The sequence below is a fragment of the Acanthopagrus latus genome, chromosome 24 (assembly GCF_904848185.1).
Source record: "Acanthopagrus latus isolate v.2019 chromosome 24, fAcaLat1.1, whole genome shotgun sequence".
NCBI lineage: Eukaryota > Metazoa > Chordata > Actinopteri > Spariformes > Sparidae > Acanthopagrus > Acanthopagrus latus.
In genome coordinates, this window is record NC_051062.1 from 1,095,819 (window position 1) to 1,122,701 (window position 26,883).

Consider the following 26,883-nt stretch of genomic DNA (forward strand, 5'->3'; position numbering starts at 1 on the left):
TTAGAATTGGTTGATGTAGTCTTCTCACGACTAGAATTTGGATGGTCCAATGGGTGGATGGGTCCCTGCTGCTCTTCATCACCATTAACTTCTGGTTGATCTTGGACCCCAGAACTCTGAAGCTGCTGGTCACCAGGATCTGGTTGTTTCTGGTTGTCAGCTCCTAGTTCAATCAAATCTTTGTCCTGCTCCTGTGAATCAGGCTGTTCTTCTGTTTCTTCTATTAGTGGAGGGTTAGGGTGGTCAGATGAAAGATTGCTAAGTCTGGTTCGGTTGGCATTTGACTGAGGGCACCCTCTGAATGTATGGGTGGTTGAGCCACAAAGATTGCATCTCATTGGTTGGTTACAGTCTTTTGTATTATGAGCAGTACTCTTGCAGTTTCTGCAGGTGGTGGCATCACAATTTGCTGCCAGGTGGGATAACGAGCCACATTTCCTGCAGGTTTTTGGTTGTCCAGCATAGAAAACATGGCCCCTAATTGGACCCAGCTGGATGGTGGAAGGCAAGTGTTGAAGTCTTCCAGAAGCCTCCTCTCTCCTCAGCTGCACATAGAAACGTCTAGCTTCAGTTCCTATGCCACCTTCGTCTCTTCGCTCCATGCTTCGCAAGATAGAGTGATGGAAAGACAACCATGTGCAAATGTCTTCAGTTGTTACTTTCTATGAAAACATAACTGTGACAGTTTTGGGTTCTCTCTCAGAAAGAGGGATGAGACGCACTTTGTCAAGCCTTGGGTTGTTGTCCTTTTTTTGTAGGAAACGCTCCAGTCTTCTTTCCAGGCAGGGCGAAGACGTAATCAAGTTGCGCAGGAGTGAATCAAAGCTCTTTCTGAACGACATTCCGGCTGAACTGTAGTCGGTCCATTTCCAAGTCTTCATCTAGCTCAAAACAAACTTCATTCCTGCGGGAACCAGTTGAAGCCATTTCATAGAAGATGTCAAACGATGCTTCCAAAACAAAGGGCAAAAGCCAACACGACCAACCAGGGCTGATACCAGAATTTAGAGAGAGGGAGTCCATTCCCAGGCTCAGCCCCCTGGCTGACGGTGCCTATGAGGGTGTTGGTCACGGCAGAGTCGGATGCCTTTGGCAATTTTTCTCATCCTCCTCCTCCTCATTGGGCACCAAAAGTTGCCGCAAATGTGTAAAGTCTGCCTCCGCCCAGTGTGAATGCAACCAGAGACGTTGCGCAGGGGAGCTGCTTCTGCTTGGCGGCTCCGCCCCTAGCTCGCCCAAGGAGGGCTTGGTTGATTTTCACACACGCACGAGGCTCAGCCAAACGGCAAAGCCCGCCAAAAATCTCTTCAACTCGTGGGTGTTCCTCTCCACGGAAGTCTTTAGTAAAAGGCGAAAGACTTGTGCGGGATGAAGAGAAACCCGAGTAAGTGCAGCTCCTCTCCTCGACAGCAGGCTAGACCGCCGTGGTCCCGGGCACCGTTCGCATGGTGAGCCTCGTCTTGGCTCCACGTGCGGCGTAATCCGTGGCCACGCCCATCCCCACATCATCCCGGGACCCCTGCGCGAGCGGTTTTCGGAGGGAGGAAAGCCTGCTTGTCGGGCGCTTCCAGACTCAAGGACTTTTGGGCCGCGACGGCGCTTGATTTTCCACGAGGCGGGAGAGGGGTGCACCGTTCCCGGCGGCGCTGCAATACCGGGTCGATGCGTGGAGTGAACGGAGCAAGCCCCTGCTTCAGCTCCCGAGGCTAAAAATCCATTTAATACGTCGTCCCCGTGTAGAGGACATACCAGATATTAAACTGATAAGAACAGATACTACACTTGATCTTAGCCAAAAGGCCGAGAAGCGATGAGCCCCAGTCGTCTGCTGCCAGAGCCCACTTCCTGGCACTGTTCATACCTGTCGTGGTGTGCCCTTCGCATTGCGCAGTGCTTTGAGGCTCCTCCCAGGCAGCCCGGGTGAACCGGCTTCTTGATCAATCGCCGCACGTCCCCTGCGGACAGCGCGGGAGAGGAGCACTCGTCGAGTGTTTGCCGTCGACCTTGATGTCGGGGGAGAGCGCGAACGCAGCCCCCCACTACCACAAATTATGCAGTCGAGATTCCCACATTTGGGGAATTCGCAGGGGTCAGCACGACCGGAGTGCAATGGCCGAGCCTCGCCCTGGGTGAACCACCTTCTTGATCATGGTGTCTCCCCTGCCAGGTAAGTATGAGTTGGAAGAGTCTGACACAGGGTGGCCATTCCCAGGCTCAGCCCCCTGGCTGACGGTGCCTATGAGGGTGTTGGTCACGGCAGAGTCGGATGCCTTTGGCAATTTTTCTCATCCTCCTCCTCCTCATTGGGCACCAAAAGTTGCCGCAAATGTGTAAAGTCTGCCTCCGCCCAGTGTGAATGCAACCAGAGACGTTGCGCAGGGGAGCTGCTTCTGCTTGGCGGCTCCGCCCCTAGCTCGCCCAAGGAGGGCTTGGTTGATTTTCACACGCGCACGAGGCTCAGCCAAACGGCAAAGCCCGCCAAAAATCTCTTCAACTCGTGGGTGTTCCTCTCCACGGAAGTCTTTAGTAAAAGGCGAAAGACTTGTGCGGGATGAAGAGAAACCCGAGTAAGTGCAGCTCCTCTCCTCGACAGCAGGCTAGACCGCCGTGGTCCCGGGCACCGTTCGCATGGTGAGCCTCATCTTGGCTCCACGTGCGCCGTAATCCGTGGCCACGCCCATCCCCACATCATCCCGGGACCCCTGCGCGAGCGGTTTTCGGAGGGAGGAAAGCCTGCTTGTCGGGCGCTTCCAGACTCAAGGACTTTTGGGCCGCGACGGCGCTTGATTTTCCACGAGGCGGGAGAGGGGTGCACCGTTCCCGGCGGCGCTGCAATACCGGGTCGATGCGTGGAGTGAACGGAACAAGCCCCTGCTTCAGCTCCCGAGGCTAAAAATCCATTTAATACGTCGTCCCCGTGTAGAGGACATACCAGATATTAAACTGATAAGAACAGATTTTTTCTTACGAAAAGATTTATTGACACAATAATCATTTGATAAACATGTTTTTCTTTTTTTAAAGCACTTAAAAAGTAAGCAAAATCAACATGTCTTGGTAGCAATACATATATATTTTCATCTGTAAGGAACATTCATAATAAAACAACTTCAAGATACACTAAAAGGAATTTAAAGATAAAAAAAAAAAAAAAAAAAAAAAAAAAAGCACATGTAATCTCTTCAAAATGAACAAGACATGTTAAAAGAAAGCGCTCTCTGTGTTATTAAAAGGTCCATTGTGTTAAATTAATGTGAGTGTGTGAGTCCATGAGCATGTCCTTTAACAGTGAGGGCGTTAACAAAAAAAAAAAAAAAAAAAAAAAAAAAAAAAAAAAAAAAAAAAAACTCTCTGGTCTTTCTTGTGAAGGAGCGGGATGAGTCCCTGTCAAGGGAACTCATCCCGCTCTCCCATCAGGCCCCAGGGAGCCGCTGGTGGCACTCAGAGGAGGCCCTCCACCTCTTGCTCCTTATTTTTTGCGGAGGGTCAGGCCGCCGCTGCCTTGACCTTTCCTGTGTGGCTCCGGCTCCCACCTCCGAATAGGCGCAGAGGCGAGTCTTCTTGTGGCTACGTCCTAGGCCTGCCGCCTGCAGCGACAGCTGCCTGAACCGTCGCTGCGGCCATTCGGATCGTAGCCACGGGGGGGATCTGCATGCGCTGTCTTGCCAGCAGGTTTCTGGAGGTCCATATGGCGTCTTTTACGGCGGCCAGGGTGAGCCAGAGCTGGGAGAATTCTTCTTTTGTTCTTTTTTTCCGGCTCACCCCGTAGAGCACGAGCTGTGCATCTAGGACCTCCCCCGCTGGCAAGTACGGGAATTGCTGGGAGCCGGCCATTGCCCACAAGTCGACAGCAGCTCTGCACTCCCAGAGCAAGTGCCTCACCGACTCGGGCGCGCCACAACCCGGCCGGGGGCAGGTGGCGGTTGGTGACATGCCCCGGGAGTGCATAACGGTCCTGACCGGGAGGACCTCGTGAGCGACCATCCAGGACAGGTCCCGTAGTCTGTTGGGGAGAACGGGATGGTTGACATTGTGCCATACCGTTGTGGGCTCGCCAAATGCGAGCCCACGCACTGGACTCACTGGCTCCCGCTCCTGCACAAGAGAGAGAAGAGAGCGGTGGTTGGTTAAAAGTGTCAGCTCCTCCTGTTCCAATTTAAAATCTATTAAAAACTTGCGTATAAAATCGTAGGACGTAGGCAGTTTAAAAGACACGGGTACTCGGAGGTCGGTGGGTAAAAACTTGAGCGTTCTGAGGTAAGACCCCATCCAGAATCGTGCCATGGCAGATGTTTTGTGATCTCTGGATGGGGCTGTGGCGTAAGCGAGATGCAATGTGATGTATTTGCTGGATAAAAACAAATGGAAGTCCGGCACGTCTCTTCCTCCTTTCGATTTTGGCTTCTTCATTTCTTTCCTTGTCACTCGCTCCCACTTGGACCCCCACAGGAAGTAAAAAATGGCTCGATCCAGATCTAAAAGCACTCTACGAGGCAGGGTAAAAACAGCACTGATGAGTAAAAACAAGGGTAAAATCACAGCTTTGATGATTAAAACCTTGCCTTCAGTCGTCAGTCCCCTTTGCCTCCAGTATCCCAGTCTCTTCCTAACTTTCCCTATCACGTCAGGCCAATTGTTCCTCCCTCCCCCTTCCTCGTCGAATTTTACCCCGAGTACTTTTATGTCAGTCTGTGTCACAGTCAGAGGGAGTCCTGTGGTCTCGGTCGCTGTCCACGGTCCGTAAAACTTTGCTTGGGTCTTGTCGCGGTTCAGTCTGGCTCCAGAGGCCCGTCCGTACCAGTCCGTCAAGTCCATGGTCCTGTTAACAGATAAAAGGTCTGTGCATACAATGTTAACGTCGTCCATGTATAAAAGGCATTTAGTGACCATACCCCCGCTCCCCGGAATCGACACCCCATTGATCCATTTGTCCCTTCTCAAGATCTGTGCCAATGGCTCTACGCATAAGACATAGAGGAGGGCAGATAACGGACAACCCTGACGGACACCGCAGCATATATTCACTGCCTTGGTGAGTTTCCCATTTACCAGGATTCTGCTCTTAGTACTCTGGTAGAGCAACCCCACCCACGCTATGACCCTCTGAGGTAACCCCATTTTTTGCAGTACTTGAAATAGGTACTGGTGCGAGACCCGATCAAAGGCTTTTTCGAAGTCTAAATTTAGCAATACAAGCCGAATATCTCTGTCTCTCGCGTAACAGATGGTGTCTCTGATCAGTACGAGGCTGTCGGTGATCCGCCTCCCCGGGATGGCACAGGCTTGATCCGGGTGGATCACCTCCCCTAAAACCCGAGTTAAGCGTGTCGCTAAAAGTTTGCTAAAAAGTTTGCAGTCAGCATTTAAAAGCGTTATCGGTCTCCAGTTTTTCAGGTCAGTCTGTTCGTCTTTTTTGTGAATTAAAGTGACTATCCCTACTCTAAAACTTTCCGGTAACAGGTCTAGCTGGTCAAAGTCGTTAAAAAGGGTCAGTAGGTCGTTTGCAAGGATGTCCCAAAAGATCAGATAAAATTCCAGGGGAAGTCCATCGTGGCCTGGGGACTTCCCCTTCTTAAAATTTTTCAAGCACTTTTCCAGCTCTAAAAGGGTAAAATCTTGGGTTAAAAGCACACTATCCTCCACTGTTTTATCAACATGTTTTAAAACCTGCTCTGTGATTTCATTTTCTATTTCTTTTTCTCCATATAATTTACTGTAAAAGGTTTCCACTGTTTCAATTAGTTCTTTTGTGTTAGCAGTAAGCAGGCCATCTTCTTTTTTCAACTTTGTTAAAACCCTTCTTTTGCTAATTATTTTCTTAAAGAAGTAGCGTGTGCATTTTTCCCCTTCTTCAATTTCTCTCTCCTTGCTTCTTAAAATGATACCTCGACTCTTTATATCCTCTAGTTCCAACATTTCCTTTTTGACTTTTAAAACATCTTCGTTAAAATCAAAGCCCTGGTTTGCTAGTTTAAAATATCTCTGCAGTCTTTTCTGCAGTCCCAACATGCGTCGTTTTTCTTTTGCTTTCTTGTTGCTTGCTGCCTGCCTAAAAAAGTCTTTTGTCTTTGTTTTCACCCACTCCCACCAGTGTGCACTTGAGAGGAAAAAGTCTTGAAGGGTCTGCCATTGGCTATACTGCTCCCTGTATTGTCTAGCTATCTCCCCATCTTCTAACAGGGAGCAGTTTAGCTTCCACAGACCACTTCCTACAGTCGCGCCCGAAGAGAGTGTCAGGGTGCATGAAAGCATAGCGTGGTCGGAAAAGAAAACAGGGGTCAATCTAGCATCAGTTGGTGGGCAGTCCCGTGTAAAGATATAGTCGATGCGAGAAGCTTTGGTGCCATCACCACTAAACCAGGTGAAGCCCTCCTCTCTGGGATGCATGATTTTAAAACAGTCTTGTAGCCTAAAATCCTTACAGATGTTTTGCAATAAAACCGATGTTTTGTCTACTTTAAAATCATCCCCTGCTCCCCGCCTGTCTTCTCTGCATAATACACAATTAAAATCCCCTCCCACCACTAAAGGAACCCTGCCTAGCATGTGGGACTGCATTTCTTTTAAAAGGTCGTACCTGTCGTTTTTGTCGTTAAAACCGTATATGTTCAGTAGGTTAAAATCCTGCCCCATGTACGTCAAGTGTGCTAAAACTGCCCGTCCGTCTCTCACCACAGTGCTGCCCTTCACCACTACTAGAGGGTTTTTAATTAAAATGGCTACGCCGTCTGCTTTATTTTGGTTTGAGCCGCTCCAGGTGGATTGGCCGAAAGGCCACTTTGTTTCCCATTTTCTGTAACTGTTTAAAAAGGGCAGGCTACATTCTTGCAATAAAAACACATCTGACTTAAAAGAACTTAGGGCGGATAAAACAGTCTGGGCTCTAACTCCCGACCTCACACTTCTCACATTTAGGGTGGAGATGTTGAGGGTCATGAGTATGGTTGGTAAAAACAACAAGTATGACATATTACGATTTAGTTAAAAGGCTAGTGTTAAAAAATACCAGACTTTGAGAAATGTAAAAGGATCTCACTTCACTATCCCCATGCAATCGGGGGGTGAGGCCTGAGATTCTTTTCTCCGGAACGCAATGTCTGCACGCTTTTCCAAAGGAGTTGACTGTAGTGCTATACCAAGAAATGAGCACTGATTGGGTGAACTGGAAGGGAAGGCTCCGAGCTGCTCCACAGGGGAGCTGTATGAGACGAGCTCGGCCCTTCCCTTCTTCTCTGAGGCTGCATTAGCCTCGGAGCTGGACAGTTCAGATGCAGTTCTCTTGAGGTTGGGCTGGGCATTGGGGAGGGAGGTGTCGCTGGACCCTGCTTGTTCTTGTTCGTCATCAACTGTGATCAGGCTGGCCGTGGAATCAGTGGCGCTTAGGCCTGACACAGTTGATTCTTGTCCAGCTCCACCTGCTGCCTGGCTTTCTCTATCTCCCTCAGCAGCGCCCTCTGCTGAGTTGGAGCCAGGCTCCTCCCCTTGTCCCACCTCACCGGGCTCCTCTCCACCAACCACGGATTTTGGTGGGAGATTTGAATTTCCCAGCCCCTCCTCTTCAATTAGCACCTCGACTGTTACTTTTCGGCCATTTTCCTGTGGGCTATTTTCTTTTTCGATTTCACTTTCTTGCTTTCTCTTGGCTTTCAATTTGTTGGCAAAAGACATTGGGCAATCTCTGAAAAGGTGATTTGATTCTCCACAGAGATTGCACTTTCTGCCATTGGGACATTCTTCAAAGGAATGCCCAATTTCTCTACATTTACCGCAAACTGTGTTTTGGCAAGCTTCTGCCAGGTGTCCATGCTCGCCACACTTGCGGCAGAGCTTGGGCATGCCCTGGTAGTGAATGTAGCCCCTGTTCTCACCAAGGACTACCATGGATGGGAGATGCCTCGGGCCCTGGTACCCCTGAGGGTCCTGCCATTGCTGGATGGGGACCCTCCAGGCACAGTTCCAGATGCCGTCTTCATCTCTCACCTTGGTAGCCTGGCCCTTCACAGTGCAATATCTACCCAGCCACATACAGATATCTTCAGCATTCACCATTTCATTGAACATTCTAACAACAACCACTTTCAGGGAGTTGTCAGTCAGTTTCTCCACACTGAATGCCGAAAACTGGGTCTTAACCTTTTCAAAACGTTGCCAAAAGTCTTGTAACACAGCTGCAGTAACAAAACTGATATCAAAGCCTTTGTTGAAGGGCAGAGTCAGAACACAATTTAGCTCCTTGGGGGAAAAGCCAAGGGCCTTCTGAATGAGTTTCCTGGAGAAGTCCAGTCTGGACATCTCCAGGAGCTTACCATCCTTTTCTTTGAAAAGAAATCTCACACTGTGGTGCCTCCGCATGCCGGCACGGGCAGCCGACATGGCTGGAGACACCACACTTCTACAATAAAAGAAATAAATACAATAAATTAAAGTTAAAGCCACTAAATAAACAGGAGAAACCAGTCAAGAATAAGAAAACTAAAAGATTACCTACCCTGAATGGCCTCAAGTGTGTCTAAAAGCAAATAAATACTGTGCAAATATGCAAGAAAAACAACAACCAAACAATAACAAATGTGCAAAATGAAGCAAAGTACAATACAAAGCAATATCTCCCAAAGTAGATAGGACAATTCCCACAGAGAGGAAATAATCCTGCTAACAGGGAGTGATCACTGTCTTAGCCAAAAGGCCGAGAAGCGATGAGCCCCAGTCGTCTGCTGCAAGAGCCCACTTCCTGGCACTGTTCATACCTGTCGTGGTGTGCCCTTCGCATTGCGCAGTGCTTTGAGGCTCCTCCCAGGCAGCCCGGGTGAACCGGCTTCTTGATCAATCGCCGCACGTCCCCTGCGGACAGCGCGGGAGAGGAGCACTCGTCGAGTGTTTGCCGTCGACCTTGATGTCGGGGGAGAGCGCGAACGCAGCCCCCCACTACCACAAATTATGCAGTCGAGATTCCCACATTTGGGGAATTCGCAGGGGTCAGCACGACCGGAGTGCAATGGCCGAGCCTCGCCCTGGGTGAACCACCTTCTTGATCATGGTGTCTCCCCTGCCAGGTAAGTATGAGTTGGAAGAGTCTGACACAGGGTGGCCATTCCCAGGCTCAGCCCCCTGGCTGACGGTGCCTATGAGGGTGTTGGTCACGGCAGAGTCGGATGCCTTTGGCAATTTTTCTCATCCTCCTCCTCCTCATTGGGCACCAAAAGTTGCCGCAAATGTGTAAAGTCTGCCTCCGCCCAGTGTGAATGCAACCAGAGACGTTGCGCAGGGGAGCTGCTTCTGCTTGGCGGCTCCGCCCCTAGCTCGCCCAAGGAGGGCTTGGTTGATTTTCACACGCGCACGAGGCTGAGCCAAACGGCAAAGCCCGCCAAAAATCTCTTCAACTCGTGGGTGTTCCTCTCCACGGAAGTCTTTAGTAAAAGGCGAAAGACTTGTGCGGGATGAAGAGAAACCCGAGTAAGTGCAGCTCCTCTCCTCGACAGCAGGCTAGACCGCCGTGGTCCCGGGCACCGTTCGCATGGTGAGCCTCGTCTTGGCTCCACGTGCGCCGTAATCCGTGGCCACGCCCATCCCCACATCATCCCGGGACCCCTGCGCGAGCGGTTTTCGGAGGGAGGAAAGCCTGCTTGTCGGGCGCTTCCAGACTCAAGGACTTTTGGGCCGCGACGGCGCTTGATTTTCCACGAGGCGGGAGAGGGGTGCACCGTTCCCGGCGGCGCTGCAATACCGGGTCGATGCGTGGAGTGAACGGAGCAAGCCCCTGCTTCAGCTCCCGAGGCTAAAAATCCATTTAATACGTCGTCCCCGTGTAGAGGACATACCAGATATTAAACTGATAAGAACAGATACTACACTTGATCTTAGCCAAAAGGCCGAGAAGCGATGAGCCCCAGTCGTCTGCTGCCAGAGCCCACTTCCTGGCACTGTTCATACCTGTCGTGGTGTGCCCTTCGCATTGCGCAGTGCTTTGAGGCTCCTCCCAGGCAGCCCGGGTGAACCGGCTTCTTGATCAATCGCCGCGCGTCCCCTGCGGACAGCGCGGGAGAGGAGCACTCGTCGAGTGTTTGCCGTCGACCTTGATGTCGGGGGAGAGCGCGAACGCAGCCCCCCACTACCACAAATTATGCAGTCGAGATTCCCACATTTGGGGAATTCGCAGGGGTCAGCACGACCGGAGTGCAATGGCCGAGCCTCGCCCTGGGTGAACCACCTTCTTGATCATGGTGTCTCCCCTGCCAGGTAAGTATGAGTTGGAAGAGTCTGACACAGGGTGGCCATTCCCAGGCTCAGCCCCCTGGCTGACGGTGCCTATGAGGGTGTTGGTCACGGCAGAGTCGGATGCCTTTGGCAATTTTTCTCATCCTCCTCCTCCTCATTGGGCACCAAAAGTTGCCGCAAATGTGTAAAGTCTGCCTCCGCCCAGTGTGAATGCAACCAGAGACGTTGCGCAGGGGAGCTGCTTCTGCTTGGCGGCTCCGCCCCTAGCTCGCCCAAGGAGGGCTTGGTTGATTTTCACACGCGCACGAGGCTCAGCCAAACGGCAAAGCCCGCCAAAAATCTCTTCAACTCGTGGGTGTTCCTCTCCACGGAAGTCTTTAGTAAAAGGCGAAAGACTTGTGCGGGATGAAGAGAAACCCGAGTAAGTGCAGCTCCTCTCCTCGACAGCAGGCTAGACCGCCGTGGTCCCGGGCACCGTTCGCATGGTGAGCCTCGTCTTGGCTCCACGTGCGCCGTAATCCGTGGCCACGCCCATCCCCACATCATCCCGGGACCCCTGCGCGAGCGGTTTTCGGAGGGAGGAAAGCCTGCTTGTCGGGCGCTTCCAGACTCAAGGACTTTTGGGCCGCGACGGCGCTTGATTTTCCACGAGGCGGGAGAGGGGTGCACCGTTCCCGGCGGCGCTGCAATACCGGGCCGATGCGTGGAGTGAACGGAGCAAGCCCCTGCTTCAGCTCCCGAGGCTAAAAATCCATTTAATACGTCGTCCCCGTGTAGAGGACATACCAGATATTAAACTGATAAGAACAGATACTACACTTGATCTTAGCCAAAAGGCCGAGAAGCGATGAGCCCCAGTCGTCTGCTGCCAGAGCCCACTTCCTGGCACTGTTCATACCTGTCGTGGTGTGCCCTTCGCATTGCGCAGTGCTTTGAGGCTCCTCCCAGGCAGCCCGGGTGAACCGGCTTCTTGATCAATCGCCGCGCGTCCCCTGCGGACAGCGCGGGAGAGGAGCACTCGTCGAGTGTTTGCCGTCGACCTTGATGTCGGGGGAGAGCGCGAACGCAGCCCCCCACTACCACAAATTATGCAGTCGAGATTCCCACATTTGGGGAATTCGCAGGGGTCAGCACGACCGGAGTGCAATGGCCGAGCCTCGCCCTGGGTGAACCACCTTCTTGATCATGGTGTCTCCCCTGCCAGGTAAGTATGAGTTGGAAGAGTCTGACACAGGGTGGCCATTCCCAGGCTCAGCCCCCTGGCTGACGGTGCCTATGAGGGTGTTGGTCACGGCAGAGTCGGATGCCTTTGGCAATTTTTCTCATCCTCCTCCTCCTCATTGGGCACCAAAAGTTGCCGCAAATGTGTAAAGTCTGCCTCCGCCCAGTGTGAATGCAACCAGAGACGTTGCGCAGGGGAGCTGCTTCTGCTTGGCGGCTCCGCCCCTAGCTCGCCCAAGGAGGGCTTGGTTGATTTTCACACGCGCACGAGGCTCAGCCAAACGGCAAAGCCCGCCAAAAATCTCTTCAACTCGTGGGTGTTCCTCTCCACGGAAGTCTTTAGTAAAAGGCGAAAGACTTGTGCGGGATGAAGAGAAACCCGAGTAAGTGCAGCTCCTCTCCTCGACAGCAGGCTAGACCGCCGTGGTCCCGGGCACCGTTCGCATGGTGAGCCTCGTCTTGGCTCCACGTGCGCCGTAATCCGTGGCCACGCCCATCCCCACATCATCCCGGGACCCCTGCGCGAGCGGTTTTCGGAGGGAGGAAAGCCTGCTTGTCGGGCGCTTCCAGACTCAAGGACTTTTGGGCCGCGACGGCGCTTGATTTTCCACGAGGCGGGAGAGGGGTGCACCGTTCCCGGCGGCGCTGCAATACCGGGTCGATGCGTGGAGTGAACGGAGCAAGCCCCTGCTTCAGCTCCCGAGGCTAAAAATCCATTTAATACGTCGTCCCCGTGTAGAGGACATACCAGATATTAAACTGATAAGAACAGATACTACACTTGATCTTAGCCAAAAGGCCGAGAAGCGATGAGCCCCAGTCGTCTGCTGCCAGAGCCCACTTCCTGGCACTGTTCATACCTGTCGTGGTGTGCCCTTCGCATTGCGCAGTGCTTTGAGGCTCCTCCCAGGCAGCCCGGGTGAACCGGCTTCTTGATCAATCGCCGCACGTCCCCTGCGGACAGCGCGGGAGAGGAGCACTCGTCGAGTGTTTGCCGTCGACCTTGATGTCGGGGGAGAGCGCGAACGCAGCCCCCCACTACCACAAATTATGCAGTCGAGATTCCCACATTTGGGGAATTCGCAGGGGTCAGCACGACCGGAGTGCAATGGCCGAGCCTCGCCCTGGGTGAACCACCTTCTTGATCATGGTGTCTCCCCTGCCAGGTAAGTATGAGTTGGAAGAGTCTGACACAGGGTGGCCATTCCCAGGCTCAGCCCCCTGGCTGACGGTGCCTATGAGGGTGTTGGTCACGGCAGAGTCGGATGCCTTTGGCAATTTTTCTCATCCTCCTCCTCCTCATTGGGCACCAAAAGTTGCCGCAAATGTGTAAAGTCTGCCTCCGCCCAGTGTGAATGCAACCAGAGACGTTGCGCAGGGGAGCTGCTTCTGCTTGGCGGCTCCGCCCCTAGCTCGCCCAAGGAGGGCTTGGTTGATTTTCACACGCGCACGAGGCTCAGCCAAACGGCAAAGCCCGCCAAAAATCTCTTCAACTCGTGGGTGTTCCTCTCCACGGAAGTCTTTAGTAAAAGGCGAAAGACTTGTGCGGGATGAAGAGAAACCCGAGTAAGTGCAGCTCCTCTCCTCGACAGCAGGCTAGACCGCCGTGGTCCCGGGCACCGTTCGCATGGTGAGCCTCGTCTTGGCTCCACGTGCGCCGTAATCCGTGGCCACGCCCATCCCCACATCATCCCGGGACCCCTGCGCGAGCGGTTTTCGGAGGGAGGAAAGCCTGCTTGTCGGGCGCTTCCAGACTCAAGGACTTTTGGGCCGCGACGGCGCTTGATTTTCCACGAGGCGGGAGAGGGGTGCACCGTTCCCGGCGGCGCTGCAATACCGGGTCGATGCGTGGAGTGAACGGAGCAAGCCCCTGCTTCAGCTCCCGAGGCTAAAAATCCATTTAATACGTCGTCCCCGTGTAGAGGACATACCAGATATTAAACTGATAAGAACAGATTTTTTCTTACGAAAAGATTTATTGACACAATAATCATTTGATAAACATGTTTTTCTTTTTTTAAAGCACTTAAAAGGTAAGCAAAATCAACATGTCTTGGTAGCAATACATATATATTTTCATCTGTAAGGAACATTCATAATAAAACAACTTCAAGATACACTAAAAGGAATTTAAAGATAAAAAAAAAAAAAAAAAAAAAAAAAAAAAAAAATAAAAAAAAAAGCACATGTAATCTCTTCAAAATGAACAAGACATGTTAAAAGAAAGCGCTCTCTGTGTTATTAAAAGGTCCATTGTGTTAAATTAATGTGAGTGTGTGAGTCCATGAGCATGTCCTTTAACAGGGAGGGCGTTAAAAATAAGTTTAAAAAAAAAAAAAAAAAAAAAAAAAAAACTCTCTGGTCTTTCTTGTGAAGGAGCGGGATGAGTCCCTGTCAAGGGAACTCATCCCGCTCTCCCATCAGGCCCCAGGGAGCCGCTGGTGGCACTCAGAGGAGGCCCTCCACCTCTTGCTCCTTATTTTTTGCGGAGGGTCAGGCCGCCGCTGCCTTGACCTTTCCTGTGTGGCTCCGGCTCCCACCTCCGAATAGGCGCAGAGGCGAGTCTTCTTGTGGCTACGTCCTAGGCCTGCCGCCTGCAGCGACGGCTGCCTGAACCGTCGCTGCGGCCATTCGGATCGTAGCCACGGGGGGGATCTGCATGCGCTGTCTTGCCAGCAGGTTTCTGGAGGTCCATATGGCGTCTTTTACGGCGGCCAGGGTGAGCCAGAGCTGGGAGAATTCTTCTTTTGTTCTTTTTTTCCGGCTCACCCCGTAGAGCACGAGCTGTGCATCTAGGACCTCCCCCGCTGGCAAGTACGGGAATTGCTGGGAGCCGGCCATTGCCCACAAGTCGACAGCAGCTCTGCACTCCCAGAGCAAGTGCCTCACCGACTCGGGCGCGCCACAACCCGGCCGGGGGCAGGTGGCGGTTGGTGACATGCCCCGGGAGTGCATAACGGTCCTGACCGGGAGGACCTCGTGAGCGACCATCCAGGACAGGTCCCGTAGTCTGTTGGGGAGAACGGGATGGTTGACATTGTGCCATACCGTTGTGGGCTCGCCAAATGCGAGCCCACGCACTGGACTCACTGGCTCCCGCTCCTGCACAAGAGAGAGAAGAGAGCGGTGGTTGGTTAAAAGTGTCAGCTCCTCCTGTTCCAATTTAAAATCTATTAAAAACTTGCGTATAAAATCGTAGGACGTAGGCAGTTTAAAAGACACGGGTACTCGGAGGTCGGTGGGTAAAAACTTGAGCGTTCTGAGGTAAGACCCCATCCAGAATCGTGCCATGGCAGATGTTTTGTGATCTCTGGATGGGGCTGTGGCGTAAGCGAGATGCAATGTGATGTATTTGCTGGATAAAAACAAATGGAAGTCCGGCACGTCTCTTCCTCCTTTCGATTTTGGCTTCTTCATTTCTTTCCTTGTCACTCGCTCCCACTTGGACCCCCACAGGAAGTAAAAAATGGCTCGATCCAGATCTAAAAGCACTCTACGAGGCAGGGTAAAAACAGCACTGATGAGTAAAAACAAGGGTAAAATCACAGCTTTGATGATTAAAACCTTGCCTTCAGTCGTCAGTCCCCTTTGCCTCCAGTATCCCAGTCTCTTCCTAACTTTCCCTATCACGTCAGGCCAATTGTTCCTCCCTCCCCCTTCCTCGTCGAATTTTACCCCGAGTACTTTTATGTCAGTCTGTGTCACAGTCAGAGGGAGTCCTGTGGTCTCGGTCGCTGTCCACGGTCCGTAAAACTTTGCTTGGGTCTTGTCGCGGTTCAGTCTGGCTCCAGAGGCCCGTCCGTACCAGTCCGTCAAGTCCATGGTCCTGTTAACAGATAAAAGGTCTGTGCATAAAATGTTAACGTCGTCCATGTATAAAAGGCATTTAGTGACCATACCCCCGCTCCCCGGAATCGACACCCCATTGATCCATTTGTCCCTTCTCAAGATCTGTGCCAATGGCTCTACGCATAAGACATAGAGGAGGGCAGATAACGGACAACCCTGACGGACACCGCAGCATATATTCACTGCCTTGGTGAGTTTCCCATTTACCAGGATTCTGCTCTTAGTACTCTGGTAGAGCAACCCCACCCACGCTATGACCCTCTGAGGTAACCCCATTTTTTGCAGTACTTGAAATAGGTACTGGTGCGAGACCCGATCAAAGGCTTTTTCGAAGTCTAAATTTAGCAATACAAGCCGAATATCTCTGTCTCTCGCGTAACAGATGGTGTCTCTGATCAGTACGAGGCTGTCGGTGATCCGCCTCCCCGGGATGGCACAGGCTTGATCCGGGTGGATCACCTCCCCTAAAACCCGAGTTAAGCGTGTCGCTAAAAGTTTGCTAAAAAGTTTGCAGTCAGCATTTAAAAGCGTTATCGGTCTCCAGTTTTTCAGGTCAGTCTGTTCGTCTTTTTTGTGAATTAAAGTGACTATCCCTACTCTAAAACTTTCCGGTAACAGGTCTAGCTGGTCAAAGTCGTTAAAAAGGGTCAGTAGGTCGTTTGCAAGGATGTCCCAAAAGATCAGATAAAATTCCAGGGGAAGTCCATCGTGGCCTGGGGACTTCCCCTTCTTAAAATTTTTCAAGCACTTTTCCAGCTCTAAAAGGGTAAAATCTTGGGTTAAAAGCACACTATCCTCCACTGTTTTATCAACATGTTTTAAAACCTGCTCTGTGATTTCATTTTCTATTTCTTTTTCTCCATATAATTTACTGTAAAAGGTTTCCACTGTTTCAATTAGTTCTTTTGTGTTAGCAGTAAGCAGGCCATCTTCTTTTTTCAACTTTGTTAAAACCCTTCTTTTGCTAATTATTTTCTTAAAGAAGTAGCGTGTGCATTTTTCCCCTTCTTCAATTTCTCTCTCCTTGCTTCTTAAAATGATACCTCGACTCTTTATATCCTCTAGTTCCAACATTTCCTTTTTGACTTTTAAAACATCTTCGTTAAAATCAAAGCCCTGGTTTGCTAGTTTAAAATATCTCTGCAGTCTTTTCTGCAGTCCCAACATGCGTCGTTTTTCTTTTGCTTTCTTCTTGCTTGCTGCCTGCCTAAAAAAGTCTTTTGTCTTTGTTTTCACCCACTCCCACCAGTGTGCACTTGAGAGGAAAAAGTCTTGAAGGGTCTGCCATTGGCTATACTGCTCCCTGTATTGTCTAGCTATCTCCCCATCTTCTAACAGGGAGCAGTTTAGCTTCCACAGACCACTTCCTACAGTCGCACCCGAAGAGAGTGTCAGGGTGCATGAAAGCATAGCGTGGTCGGAAAAGAAAACAGGGGTCAATCTAGCATCAGTTGGTGGGCAGTCCCGTGTAAAGATATAGTCGATGCGAGAAGCTTTGGTGCCATCACCACTAAACCAGGTGAAGCCCTCCTCTCTGGGATGCATGATTTTAAAACAGTCTTGTAGCCTAAAATCCTTACAGATGTTTTGCAATAAAACCGATGTTTTGTCTACTTTAAAATCATCCCCTGCTCCCCGCCTGTCTTCTCTGCATAATACACAATTAAAATCCCCTCCCACCACTAAAGGAACCCTGCCTAGCATGTGGGACTGCATTTCTTTTAAAAGGTCGTACCTGTCGTTTTTGTCGTTAAAACCGTATATGTTCAGTAGGTTAAAATCCTGCCCCATGTACGTCAAGTGTGCTAAAACTGCCCGTCCGTCTCTCACCACAGTGCTGCCCTTCACCACTACTAGAGGGTTTTTAATTAAAATGGCTACGCCGTCTGCTTTATTTTGGTTTGAGCCGCTCCAGGTGGATTGGCCGAAAGGCCACTTTGTTTCCCATTTTCTGTAACTGTTTAAAAAGGGCAGGCTACATTCTTGCAATAAAAACACATCTGACTTAAAAGAACTTAGGGCGGATAAAACAGTCTGGGCTCTAACTCCCGACCTCACACTTCTCACATTTAGGGTGGAGATGTTGAGGGTCATGAGTATGGTTGGTAAAAACAACAAGTATGACATATTACGATTTAGTTAAAAGGCTAGTGTTAAAAAAAATACCAGACTTTGAGAAATGTAAAAGGATCTCACTTCACTATCCCCATGCAATCGGGGGGTGAGGCCTGAGATTCTTTTCTCCGGAACGCAATGTCTGCACGCTTTTCCAAAGGAGTTGACTGTAGTGCTATACCAAGAAATGAGCACTGATTGGGTGAACTGGAAGGGAAGGCTCCGAGCTGCTCCACAGGGGAGCTGTATGAGACGAGCTCGGCCCTTCCCTTCTTCTCTGAGGCTGCATTAGCCTCGGAGCTGGACAGTTCAGATGCAGTTCTCTTGAGGTTGGGCTGGGCATTGGGGAGGGAGGTGTCGCTGGACCCTGCTTGTTCTTGTTCGTCATCAACTGTGATCAGGCTGGCCGTGGAATCAGTGGCGCTTAGGCCTGACACAGTTGATTCTTGTCCAGCTCCACCTGCTGCCTGGCTTTCTCTATCTCCCTCAGCAGCGCCCTCTGCTGAGTTGGAGCCAGGCTCCTCCCCTTGTCCCACCTCACCGGGCTCCTCTCCACCAACCACGGATTTTGGTGGGAGATTTGAATTTCCCAGCCCCTCCTCTTCAATTAGCACCTCGACTGTTACTTTTCGGCCATTTTCCTGTGGGCTATTTTCTTTTTCGATTTCACTTTCTTGCTTTCTCTTGGCTTTCAATTTGTTGGCAAAAGACATTGGGCAATCTCTGAAAAGGTGATTTGATTCTCCACAGAGATTGCACTTTCTGCCATTGGGACATTCTTCAAAGGAATGCCCAATTTCTCTACATTTACCGCAAACTGTGTTTTGGCAAGCTTCTGCCAGGTGTCCATGCTCGCCACACTTGCGGCAGAGCTTGGGCATGCCCTGGTAGTGAATGTAGCCCCTGTTCTCACCAAGGACTACCATGGATGGGAGATGCCTCAGGCCCTGGTACCCCTGAGGGTCCTGCCATTGCTGGATGGGGACCCTCCAGGCACAGTTCCAGATGCCGTCTTCATCTCTCACCTTGGTAGCCTGGCCCTTCACAGTGCAATATCTACCCAGCCACATACAGATATCTTCAGCATTCACCATTTCATTGAACATTCTAACAACAACCACTTTCAGGGAGTTGTCAGTCAGTTTCTCCACACTGAATGCCGAAAACTGGGTCTTAACCTTTTCAAAACGTTGCCAAAAGTCTTGTAACACAGCTGCAGTAACAAAACTGATATCAAAGCCTTTGTTGAAGGGCAGAGTCAGAACACAATTTAGCTCCTTGGGGGAAAAGCCAAGGGCCTTCTGAATGAGTTTCCTGGAGAAGTCCAGTCTGGACATCTCCAGGAGCTTACCATCCTTTTCTTTGAAAAGAAATCTCACACTGTGGTGCCTCCGCATGCCGGCACGGGCAGCCGACATGGCTGGAGACACCACACTTCTACAATAAAAGAAATAAATACAATAAATTAAGGTTAAAACCACTAAATAAACACGAGAAACCAGTTAAGAATAAGAAAACTAAAAGATTACCTACCCTGAATGGCCTCAAGTGTGTCTAAAAGCAAATAAATACTGTGCAAATATGCAAGAAAAACAACAACCAAACAATAACAAATGTGCAAAATGAAGCAAAGTACAATACAAAGCAATATCTCCCAAAGTAGATAGGACAATTCCCACAGAGAGGAAATAATCCTGCTAACAGGGAGTGATCACTGTCTTAGCCAAAAGGCCGAGAAGCGATGAGCCCCAGTCGTCTGCTGCCAGAGCCCACTTCCTGGCACTGTTCATACCTGTCGTGGTGTGCCCTTCGCATTGCGCAGTGCTTTGAGGCTCCTCCCAGGCAGCCCGGGTGAACCGGCTTCTTGATCAATCGCCGCACGTCCCCTGCGGACAGCGCGGGAGAGGAGCACTCGTCGAGTGTTTGCCGTCGACCTTGATGTCGGGGGAGAGCGCGAACGCAGCCCCCCACTACCACAAATTATGCAGTCGAGATTCCCACATTTGGGGAATTCGCAGGGGTCAGCACGACCGGAGTGCAATGGCCGAGCCTCGCCCTGGGTGAACCACCTTCTTGATCATGGTGTCTCCCCTGCCAGGTAAGTATGAGTTGGAAGAGTCTGACACAGGGTGGCCATTCCCAGGCTCAGCCCCCTGGCTGACGGTGCCTATGAGGGTGTTGGTCACGGCAGAGTCGGATGCCTTTGGCAATTTTTCTCATCCTCCTCCTCCTCATTGGGCACCAAAAGTTGCCGCAAATGTGTAAAGTCTGCCTCCGCCCAGTGTGAATGCAACCAGAGACGTTGCGCAGGGGAGCTGCTTCTGCTTGGCGGCTCCGCCCCTAGCTCGCCCAAGGAGGGCTTGGTTGATTTTCACACGCGCACGAGGCTCAGCCAAACGGCAAAGCCCGCCAAAAATCTCTTCAACTCGTGGGTGTTCCTCTCCACGGAAGTCTTTAGTAAAAGGCGAAAGACTTGTGCGGGATGAAGAGAAACCCGAGTAAGTGCAGCTCCTCTCCTCGACAGCAGGCTAGACCGCCGTGGTCCCGGGCACCGTTCGCATGGTGAGCCTCGTCTTGGCTCCACGTGCGCCGTAATCCGTGGCCACGCCCATCCCCACATCATCCCGGGACCCCTGCGCGAGCGGTTTTCGGAGGGAGGAAAGCCTGCTTGTCGGGCGCTTCCAGACTCAAGGACTTTTGGGCCGCGACGGCGCTTGATTTTCCACGAGGCGGGAGAGGGGTGCACCGTTCCCGGCGGCGCTGCAATACCGGGTCGATGCGTGGAGTGAACGGAGCAAGCCCCTGCTTCAGCTCCCGAGGCTAAAAATCCATTTAATACGTCGTCCCCGTGTAGAGGACATACCAGATATTAAACTGATAAGAACAGATACTACACTTGATCTTAGCCAAAAGGCCGAGAAGCGATGAGCCCCAGTCGTCTGCTGCCAGAGCCCACTTCCTGGCACTGTTCATACCTGTCGTGGTGTGCCCTTCGCATTGCGCAGTGCTTTGAGGCTCCTCCCAGGCAGCCCGGGTGAACCGGCTTCTTGATCAATCGCCGCACGTCCCCTGCGGACAGCGCGGGAGAGGAGCACTCGTCGAGTGTTTGCCGTCGACCTTGATGTCGGGGGAGAGCGCGAACGCAGCCCCCCACTACCACAAATTATGCAGTCGAGATTCCCACATTTGGGGAATTCGCAGGGGTCAGCACGACCGGAGTGCAATGGCCGAGCCTCGCCCTGGGTGAACCACCTTCTTGATCATGGTGTCTCCCCTGCCAGGTAAGTATGAGTTGGAAGAGTCTGACACAGGGTGGCCATTCCCAGGCTCAGCCCCCTGGCTGACGGTGCCTATGAGGGTGTTGGTCACGGCAGAGTCGGATGCCTTTGGCAATTTTTCTCATCCTCCTCCTCCTCATTGGGCACCAAAAGTTGCCGCAAATGTGTAAAGTCTGCCTCCGCCCAGTGTGAATGCAACCAGAGACGTTGCGCAGGGGAGCTGCTTCTGCTTGGCGGCTCCGCCCCTAGCTCGCCCAAGGAGGGCTTGGTTGATTTTCACACGCGCACGAGGCTCAGCCAAACGGCAAAGCCCGCCAAAAATCTCTTCAACTCGTGGGTGTTCCTCTCCACGGAAGTCTTTAGTAAAAGGCGAAAGACTTGTGCGGGATGAAGAGAAACCCGAGTAAGTGCAGCTCCTCTCCTCGACAGCAGGCTAGACCGCCGTGGTCCCGGGCACCGTTCGCATGGTGAGCCTCGTCTTGGCTCCACGTGCGCCGTAATCCGTGGCCACGCCCATCCCCACATCATCCCGGGACCCCTGCGCGAGCGGTTTTCGGAGGGAGGAAAGCCTGCTTGTCGGGCGCTTCCAGACTCAAGGACTTTTGGGCCGCGACGGCGCTTGATTTTCCACGAGGCGGGAGAGGGGTGCACCGTTCCCGGCGGCGCTGCAATACCGGGTCGATGCGTGGAGTGAACGGAGCAAGCCCCTGCTTCAGCTCCCGAGGCTAAAAATCCATTTAATACGTCGTCCCCGTGTAGAGGACATACCAGATATTAAACTGATAAGAACAGATACTACACTTGATCTTAGCCAAAAGGCCGAGAAGCGATGAGCCCCAGTCGTCTGCTGCCAGAGCCCACTTCCTGGCACTGTTCATACCTGTCGTGGTGTGCCCTTCGCATTGCGCAGTGCTTTGAGGCTCCTCCCAGGCAGCCCGGGTGAACCGGCTTCTTGATCAATCGCCGCACGTCCCCTGCGGACAGCGCGGGAGAGGAGCACTCGTCGAGTGTTTGCCGTCGACCTTGATGTCGGGGGAGAGCGCGAACGCAGCCCCCCACTACCACAAATTATGCAGTCGAGATTCCCACATTTGGGGAATTCGCAGGGGTCAGCACGACCGGAGTGCAATGGCCGAGCCTCGCCCTGGGTGAACCACCTTCTTGATCATGGTGTCTCCCCTGCCAGGTAAGTATGAGTTGGAAGAGTCTGACACAGGGTGGCCATTCCCAGGCTCAGCCCCCTGGCTGACGGTGCCTATGAGGGTGTTGGTCACGGCAGAGTCGGATGCCTTTGGCAATTTTTCTCATCCTCCTCCTCCTCATTGGGCACCAAAAGTTGCCGCAAATGTGTAAAGTCTGCCTCCGCCCAGTGTGAATGCAACCAGAGACGTTGCGCAGGGGAGCTGCTTCTGCTTGGCGGCTCCGCCCCTAGCTCGCCCAAGGAGGGCTTGGTTGATTTTCACACGCGCACGAGGCTCAGCCAAACGGCAAAGCCCGCCAAAAATCTCTTCAACTCGTGGGTGTTCCTCTCCACGGAAGTCTTTAGTAAAAGGCGAAAGACTTGTGCGGGATGAAGAGAAACCCGAGTAAGTGCAGCTCCTCTCCTCGACAGCAGGCTAGACCGCCGTGGTCCCGGGCACCGTTCGCATGGTGAGCCTCGTCTTGGCTCCACGTGCGCCGTAATCCGTGGCCACGCCCATCCCCACATCATCCCGGGACCCCTGCGCGAGCGGTTTTCGGAGGGAGGAAAGCCTGCTTGTCGGGCGCTTCCAGACTCAAGGACTTTTGGGCCGCGACGGCGCTTGATTTTCCACGAGGCGGGAGAGGGGTGCACCGTTCCCGGCGGCGCTGCAATACCGGGTCGATGCGTGGAGTGAACGGAGCAAGCCCCTGCTTCAGCTCCCGAGGCTAAAAATCCATTTAATACGTCGTCCCCGTGTAGAGGACATACCAGATATTAAACTGATAAGAACAGATACTACACTTGATCTTAGCCAAAAGGCCGAGAAGCGATGAGCCCCAGTCGTCTGCTGCCAGAGCCCACTTCCTGGCACTGTTCATACCTGTCGTGGTGTGCCCTTCGCATTGCGCAGTGCTTTGAGGCTCCTCCCAGGCAGCCCGGGTGAACCGGCTTCTTGATCAATCGCCGCACGTCCCCTGCGGACAGCGCGGGAGAGGAGCACTCGTCGAGTGTTTGCCGTCGACCTTGATGTCGGGGGAGAGCGCGAACGCAGCCCCCCACTACCACAAATTATGCAGTCGAGATTCCCACATTTGGGGAATTCGCAGGGGTCAGCACGACCGGAGTGCAATGGCCGAGCCTCGCCCTGGGTGAACCACCTTCTTGATCATGGTGTCTCCCCTGCCAGGTAAGTATGAGTTGGAAGAGTCTGACACAGGGTGGCCATTCCCAGGCTCAGCCCCCTGGCTGACGGTGCCTATGAGGGTGTTGGTCACGGCAGAGTCGGATGCCTTTGGCAATTTTTCTCATCCTCCTCCTCCTCATTGGGCACCAAAAGTTGCCGCAAATGTGTAAAGTCTGCCTCCGCCCAGTGTGAATGCAACCAGAGACGTTGCGCAGGGGAGCTGCTTCTGCTTGGCGGCTCCGCCCCTAGCTCGCCCAAGGAGGGCTTGGTTGATTTTCACACGCGCACGAGGCTCAGCCAAACGGCAAAGCCCGCCAAAAATCTCTTCAACTCGTGGGTGTTCCTCTCCACGGAAGTCTTTAGTAAAAGGCGAAAGACTTGTGCGGGATGAAGAGAAACCCGAGTAAGTGCAGCTCCTCTCCTCGACAGCAGGCTAGACCGCCGTGGTCCCGGGCACCGTTCGCATGGTGAGCCTCGTCTTGGCTCCACGTGCGCCGTAATCCGTGGCCACGCCCATCCCCACATCATCCCGGGACCCCTGCGCGAGCGGTTTTCGGAGGGAGGAAAGCCTGCTTGTCGGGCGCTTCCAGACTCAAGGACTTTTGGGCCGCGACGGCGCTTGATTTTCCACGAGGCGGGAGAGGGGTGCACCGTTCCCGGCGGCGCTGCAATACCGGGTCGATGCGTGGAGTGAACGGAGCAAGCCCCTGCTTCAGCTCCCGAGGCTAAAAATCCATTTAATACGTCGTCCCCGTGTAGAGGACATACCAGATATTAAACTGATAAGAACAGATACTACACTTGATCTTAGCCAAAAGGCCGAGAAGCGATGAGCCCCAGTCGTCTGCTGCCAGAGCCCACTTCCTGGCACTGTTCATACCTGTCGTGGTGTGCCCTTCGCATTGCGCAGTGCTTTGAGGCTCCTCCCAGGCAGCCCGGGTGAACCGGCTTCTTGATCAATCGCCGCACGTCCCCTGCGGACAGCGCGGGAGAGGAGCACTCGTCGAGTGTTTGCCGTCGACCTTGATGTCGGGGGAGAGCGCGAACGCAGCCCCCCACTACCACAAATTATGCAGTCGAGATTCCCACATTTGGGGAATTCGCAGGGGTCAGCACGACCGGAGTGCAATGGCCGAGCCTCGCCCTGGGTGAACCACCTTCTTGATCATGGTGTCTCCCCTGCCAGGTAAGTATGAGTTGGAAGAGTCTGACACAGGGTGGCCATTCCCAGGCTCAGCCCCCTGGCTGACGGTGCCTATGAGGGTGTTGGTCACGGCAGAGTCGGATGCCTTTGGCAATTTTTCTCATCCTCCTCCTCCTCATTGGGCACCAAAAGTTGCCGCAAATGTGTAAAGTCTGCCTCCGCCCAGTGTGAATGCAACCAGAGACGTTGCGCAGGGGAGCTGCTTCTGCTTGGCGGCTCCGCCCCTAGCTCGCCCAAGGAGGGCTTGGTTGATTTTCACACGCGCACGAGGCTCAGCCAAACGGCAAAGCCCGCCAAAAATCTCTTCAACTCGTGGGTGTTCCTCTCCACGGAAGTCTTTAGTAAAAGGCGAAAGACTTGTGCGGGATGAAGAGAAACCCGAGTAAGTGCAGCTCCTCTCCTCGACAGCAGGCTAGACCGCCGTGGTCCCGGGCACCGTTCGCATGGTGAGCCTCGTCTTGGCTCCACGTGCGCCGTAATCCGTGGCCACGCCCATCCCCACATCATCCCGGGACCCCTGCGCGAGCGGTTTTCGGAGGGAGGAAAGCCTGCTTGTCGGGCGCTTCCAGACTCAAGGACTTTTGGGCCGCGACGGCGCTTGATTTTCCACGAGGCGGGAGAGGGGTGCACCGTTCCCGGCGGCGCTGCAATACCGGGTCGATGCGTGGAGTGAACGGAGCAAGCCCCTGCTTCAGCTCCCGAGGCTAAAAATCCATTTAATACGTCGTCCCCGTGTAGAGGACATACCAGATATTAAACTGATAAGAACAGATACTACACTTGATCTTAGCCAAAAGGCCGAGAAGCGATGAGCCCCAGTCGTCTGCTGCCAGAGCCCACTTCCTGGCACTGTTCATACCTGTCGTGGTGTGCCCTTCGCATTGCGCAGTGCTTTGAGGCTCCTCCCAGGCAGCCCGGGTGAACCGGCTTCTTGATCAATCGCCGCACGTCCCCTGCGGACAGCGCGGGAGAGGAGCACTCGTCGAGTGTTTGCCGTCGACCTTGATGTCGGGGGAGAGCGCGAACGCAGCCCCCCACTACCACAAATTATGCAGTCGAGATTCCCACATTTGGGGAATTCGCAGGGGTCAGCACGACCGGAGTGCAATGGCCGAGCCTCGCCCTGGGTGAACCACCTTCTTGATCATGGTGTCTCCCCTGCCAGGTAAGTATGAGTTGGAAGAGTCTGACACAGGGTGGCCATTCCCAGGCTCAGCCCCCTGGCTGACGGTGCCTATGAGGGTGTTGGTCACGGCAGAGTCGGATGCCTTTGGCAATTTTTCTCATCCTCCTCCTCCTCATTGGGCACCAAAAGTTGCCGCAAATGTGTAAAGTCTGCCTCCGCCCAGTGTGAATGCAACCAGAGACGTTGCGCAGGGGAGCTGCTTCTGCTTGGCGGCTCCGCCCCTAGCTCGCCCAAGGAGGGCTTGGTTGATTTTCACACGCGCACGAGGCTCAGCCAAACGGCAAAGCCCGCCAAAAATCTCTTCAACTCGTGGGTGTTCCTCTCCACGGAAGTCTTTAGTAAAAGGCGAAAGACTTGTGCGGGATGAAGAGAAACCCGAGTAAGTGCAGCTCCTCTCCTCGACAGCAGGCTAGACCGCCGTGGTCCCGGGCACCGTTCGCATGGTGAGCCTCGTCTTGGCTCCACGTGCGCCGTAATCCGTGGCCACGCCCATCCCCACATCATCCCGGGACCCCTGCGCGAGCGGTTTTCGGAGGGAGGAAAGCCTGCTTGTCGGGCGCTTCCAGACTCAAGGACTTTTGGGCCGCGACGGCGCTTGATTTTCCACGAGGCGGGAGAGGGGTGCACCGTTCCCGGCGGCGCTGCAATACCGGGTCGATGCGTGGAGTGAACGGAGCAAGCCCCTGCTTCAGCTCCCGAGGCTAAAAATCCATTTAATACGTCGTCCCCGTGTAGAGGACATACCAGATATTAAACTGATAAGAACAGATACTACACTTGATCTTAGCCAAAAGGCCGAGAAGCGATGAGCCCCAGTCGTCTGCTGCCAGAGCCCACTTCCTGGCACTGTTCATACCTGTCGTGGTGTGCCCTTCGCATTGCGCAGTGCTTTGAGGCTCCTCCCAGGCAGCCCGGGTGAACCGGCTTCTTGATCAATCGCCGCACGTCCCCTGCGGACAGCGCGGGAGAGGAGCACTCGTCGAGTGTTTGCCGTCGACCTTGATGTCGGGGGAGAGCGCGAACGCAGCCCCCCACTACCACAAATTATGCAGTCGAGATTCCCACATTTGGGGAATTCGCAGGGGTCAGCACGACCGGAGTGCAATGGCCGAGCCTCGCCCTGGGTGAACCACCTTCTTGATCATGGTGTCTCCCCTGCCAGGTAAGTATGAGTTGGAAGAGTCTGACACAGGGTGGCCATTCCCAGGCTCAGCCCCCTGGCTGACGGTGCCTATGAGGGTGTTGGTCACGGCAGAGTCGGATGCCTTTGGCAATTTTTCTCATCCTCCTCCTCCTCATTGGGCACCAAAAGTTGCCGCAAATGTGTAAAGTCTGCCTCCGCCCAGTGTGAATGCAACCAGAGACGTTGCGCAGGGGAGCTGCTTCTGCTTGGCGGCTCCGCCCCTAGCTCGCCCAAGGAGGGCTTGGTTGATTTTCACACGCGCACGA

General features: G+C 53.1%; 34 non-coding genes and 2 pseudogenes across 34 annotated transcripts; all 36 read right to left on the reverse strand.

Annotated features, from left to right (window-relative positions):
* Nucleotides 1-1,271: 1,271 nt before the first annotated feature.
* LOC119015719 lies at nt 1,272-1,388 on the reverse strand. The gene has a single exon (XR_005073467.1). It is a non-coding gene; the product is annotated as a U5 spliceosomal RNA (small nuclear RNA).
* A 233-nt stretch (nt 1,389-1,621) lies between these two features.
* Nucleotides 1,622-1,812, reverse strand: LOC119015804. The gene has a single exon (XR_005073545.1). It is a non-coding gene; the product is annotated as a U2 spliceosomal RNA (small nuclear RNA).
* Nucleotides 1,813-2,011: 199 nt separating this feature from the next.
* Nucleotides 2,012-2,175, reverse strand: LOC119015726. Its single transcript, XR_005073474.1, has one exon. It is a non-coding gene; the product is annotated as a U1 spliceosomal RNA (small nuclear RNA).
* A 279-nt stretch (nt 2,176-2,454) lies between these two features.
* Nucleotides 2,455-2,571, reverse strand: LOC119015720. The gene has a single exon (XR_005073468.1). It is a non-coding gene; the product is annotated as a U5 spliceosomal RNA (small nuclear RNA).
* A 233-nt stretch (nt 2,572-2,804) lies between these two features.
* Nucleotides 2,805-2,978, reverse strand: LOC119015716 (annotated as a pseudogene).
* A 5,919-nt stretch (nt 2,979-8,897) lies between these two features.
* LOC119015737 lies at nt 8,898-9,061 on the reverse strand. The gene has a single exon (XR_005073485.1). It is a non-coding gene; the product is annotated as a U1 spliceosomal RNA (small nuclear RNA).
* A 282-nt stretch (nt 9,062-9,343) lies between these two features.
* Nucleotides 9,344-9,457, reverse strand: LOC119015756. Its single transcript, XR_005073503.1, has one exon. It is a non-coding gene; the product is annotated as a U5 spliceosomal RNA (small nuclear RNA).
* Nucleotides 9,458-9,690: 233 nt separating this feature from the next.
* LOC119015677 lies at nt 9,691-9,881 on the reverse strand. Its single transcript, XR_005073430.1, has one exon. It is a non-coding gene; the product is annotated as a U2 spliceosomal RNA (small nuclear RNA).
* A 199-nt stretch (nt 9,882-10,080) lies between these two features.
* Nucleotides 10,081-10,244, reverse strand: LOC119015749. The gene has a single exon (XR_005073496.1). It is a non-coding gene; the product is annotated as a U1 spliceosomal RNA (small nuclear RNA).
* Nucleotides 10,245-10,523: 279 nt separating this feature from the next.
* Nucleotides 10,524-10,640, reverse strand: LOC119015721. Its single transcript, XR_005073469.1, has one exon. It is a non-coding gene; the product is annotated as a U5 spliceosomal RNA (small nuclear RNA).
* A 233-nt stretch (nt 10,641-10,873) lies between these two features.
* LOC119015709 lies at nt 10,874-11,064 on the reverse strand. Its single transcript, XR_005073462.1, has one exon. It is a non-coding gene; the product is annotated as a U2 spliceosomal RNA (small nuclear RNA).
* Nucleotides 11,065-11,263: 199 nt separating this feature from the next.
* Nucleotides 11,264-11,427, reverse strand: LOC119015760. Its single transcript, XR_005073507.1, has one exon. It is a non-coding gene; the product is annotated as a U1 spliceosomal RNA (small nuclear RNA).
* A 279-nt stretch (nt 11,428-11,706) lies between these two features.
* Nucleotides 11,707-11,823, reverse strand: LOC119015722. Its single transcript, XR_005073470.1, has one exon. It is a non-coding gene; the product is annotated as a U5 spliceosomal RNA (small nuclear RNA).
* A 233-nt stretch (nt 11,824-12,056) lies between these two features.
* On the reverse strand, nt 12,057-12,247 carry LOC119015678. The gene has a single exon (XR_005073431.1). It is a non-coding gene; the product is annotated as a U2 spliceosomal RNA (small nuclear RNA).
* A 199-nt stretch (nt 12,248-12,446) lies between these two features.
* LOC119015763 lies at nt 12,447-12,610 on the reverse strand. The gene has a single exon (XR_005073510.1). It is a non-coding gene; the product is annotated as a U1 spliceosomal RNA (small nuclear RNA).
* A 279-nt stretch (nt 12,611-12,889) lies between these two features.
* LOC119015723 lies at nt 12,890-13,006 on the reverse strand. Its single transcript, XR_005073471.1, has one exon. It is a non-coding gene; the product is annotated as a U5 spliceosomal RNA (small nuclear RNA).
* A 233-nt stretch (nt 13,007-13,239) lies between these two features.
* LOC119015715 lies at nt 13,240-13,413 on the reverse strand (annotated as a pseudogene).
* Nucleotides 13,414-19,342: 5,929 nt separating this feature from the next.
* On the reverse strand, nt 19,343-19,506 carry LOC119015764. The gene has a single exon (XR_005073511.1). It is a non-coding gene; the product is annotated as a U1 spliceosomal RNA (small nuclear RNA).
* Nucleotides 19,507-19,785: 279 nt separating this feature from the next.
* On the reverse strand, nt 19,786-19,902 carry LOC119015724. The gene has a single exon (XR_005073472.1). It is a non-coding gene; the product is annotated as a U5 spliceosomal RNA (small nuclear RNA).
* Nucleotides 19,903-20,135: 233 nt separating this feature from the next.
* Nucleotides 20,136-20,326, reverse strand: LOC119015679. The gene has a single exon (XR_005073432.1). It is a non-coding gene; the product is annotated as a U2 spliceosomal RNA (small nuclear RNA).
* A 199-nt stretch (nt 20,327-20,525) lies between these two features.
* LOC119015766 lies at nt 20,526-20,689 on the reverse strand. The gene has a single exon (XR_005073513.1). It is a non-coding gene; the product is annotated as a U1 spliceosomal RNA (small nuclear RNA).
* A 279-nt stretch (nt 20,690-20,968) lies between these two features.
* Nucleotides 20,969-21,085, reverse strand: LOC119015725. The gene has a single exon (XR_005073473.1). It is a non-coding gene; the product is annotated as a U5 spliceosomal RNA (small nuclear RNA).
* A 233-nt stretch (nt 21,086-21,318) lies between these two features.
* LOC119015680 lies at nt 21,319-21,509 on the reverse strand. The gene has a single exon (XR_005073433.1). It is a non-coding gene; the product is annotated as a U2 spliceosomal RNA (small nuclear RNA).
* Nucleotides 21,510-21,708: 199 nt separating this feature from the next.
* Nucleotides 21,709-21,872, reverse strand: LOC119015767. Its single transcript, XR_005073514.1, has one exon. It is a non-coding gene; the product is annotated as a U1 spliceosomal RNA (small nuclear RNA).
* Nucleotides 21,873-22,151: 279 nt separating this feature from the next.
* Nucleotides 22,152-22,268, reverse strand: LOC119015727. Its single transcript, XR_005073475.1, has one exon. It is a non-coding gene; the product is annotated as a U5 spliceosomal RNA (small nuclear RNA).
* A 233-nt stretch (nt 22,269-22,501) lies between these two features.
* LOC119015682 lies at nt 22,502-22,692 on the reverse strand. Its single transcript, XR_005073434.1, has one exon. It is a non-coding gene; the product is annotated as a U2 spliceosomal RNA (small nuclear RNA).
* A 199-nt stretch (nt 22,693-22,891) lies between these two features.
* On the reverse strand, nt 22,892-23,055 carry LOC119015768. Its single transcript, XR_005073515.1, has one exon. It is a non-coding gene; the product is annotated as a U1 spliceosomal RNA (small nuclear RNA).
* A 279-nt stretch (nt 23,056-23,334) lies between these two features.
* Nucleotides 23,335-23,451, reverse strand: LOC119015728. The gene has a single exon (XR_005073476.1). It is a non-coding gene; the product is annotated as a U5 spliceosomal RNA (small nuclear RNA).
* A 233-nt stretch (nt 23,452-23,684) lies between these two features.
* Nucleotides 23,685-23,875, reverse strand: LOC119015684. Its single transcript, XR_005073436.1, has one exon. It is a non-coding gene; the product is annotated as a U2 spliceosomal RNA (small nuclear RNA).
* Nucleotides 23,876-24,074: 199 nt separating this feature from the next.
* Nucleotides 24,075-24,238, reverse strand: LOC119015769. Its single transcript, XR_005073516.1, has one exon. It is a non-coding gene; the product is annotated as a U1 spliceosomal RNA (small nuclear RNA).
* A 279-nt stretch (nt 24,239-24,517) lies between these two features.
* On the reverse strand, nt 24,518-24,634 carry LOC119015729. The gene has a single exon (XR_005073477.1). It is a non-coding gene; the product is annotated as a U5 spliceosomal RNA (small nuclear RNA).
* A 233-nt stretch (nt 24,635-24,867) lies between these two features.
* Nucleotides 24,868-25,058, reverse strand: LOC119015685. Its single transcript, XR_005073437.1, has one exon. It is a non-coding gene; the product is annotated as a U2 spliceosomal RNA (small nuclear RNA).
* A 199-nt stretch (nt 25,059-25,257) lies between these two features.
* Nucleotides 25,258-25,421, reverse strand: LOC119015770. The gene has a single exon (XR_005073517.1). It is a non-coding gene; the product is annotated as a U1 spliceosomal RNA (small nuclear RNA).
* A 279-nt stretch (nt 25,422-25,700) lies between these two features.
* LOC119015730 lies at nt 25,701-25,817 on the reverse strand. The gene has a single exon (XR_005073478.1). It is a non-coding gene; the product is annotated as a U5 spliceosomal RNA (small nuclear RNA).
* A 233-nt stretch (nt 25,818-26,050) lies between these two features.
* On the reverse strand, nt 26,051-26,241 carry LOC119015686. Its single transcript, XR_005073438.1, has one exon. It is a non-coding gene; the product is annotated as a U2 spliceosomal RNA (small nuclear RNA).
* Nucleotides 26,242-26,440: 199 nt separating this feature from the next.
* On the reverse strand, nt 26,441-26,604 carry LOC119015771. The gene has a single exon (XR_005073518.1). It is a non-coding gene; the product is annotated as a U1 spliceosomal RNA (small nuclear RNA).
* Nucleotides 26,605-26,883: the final 279 nt, after the last annotated feature.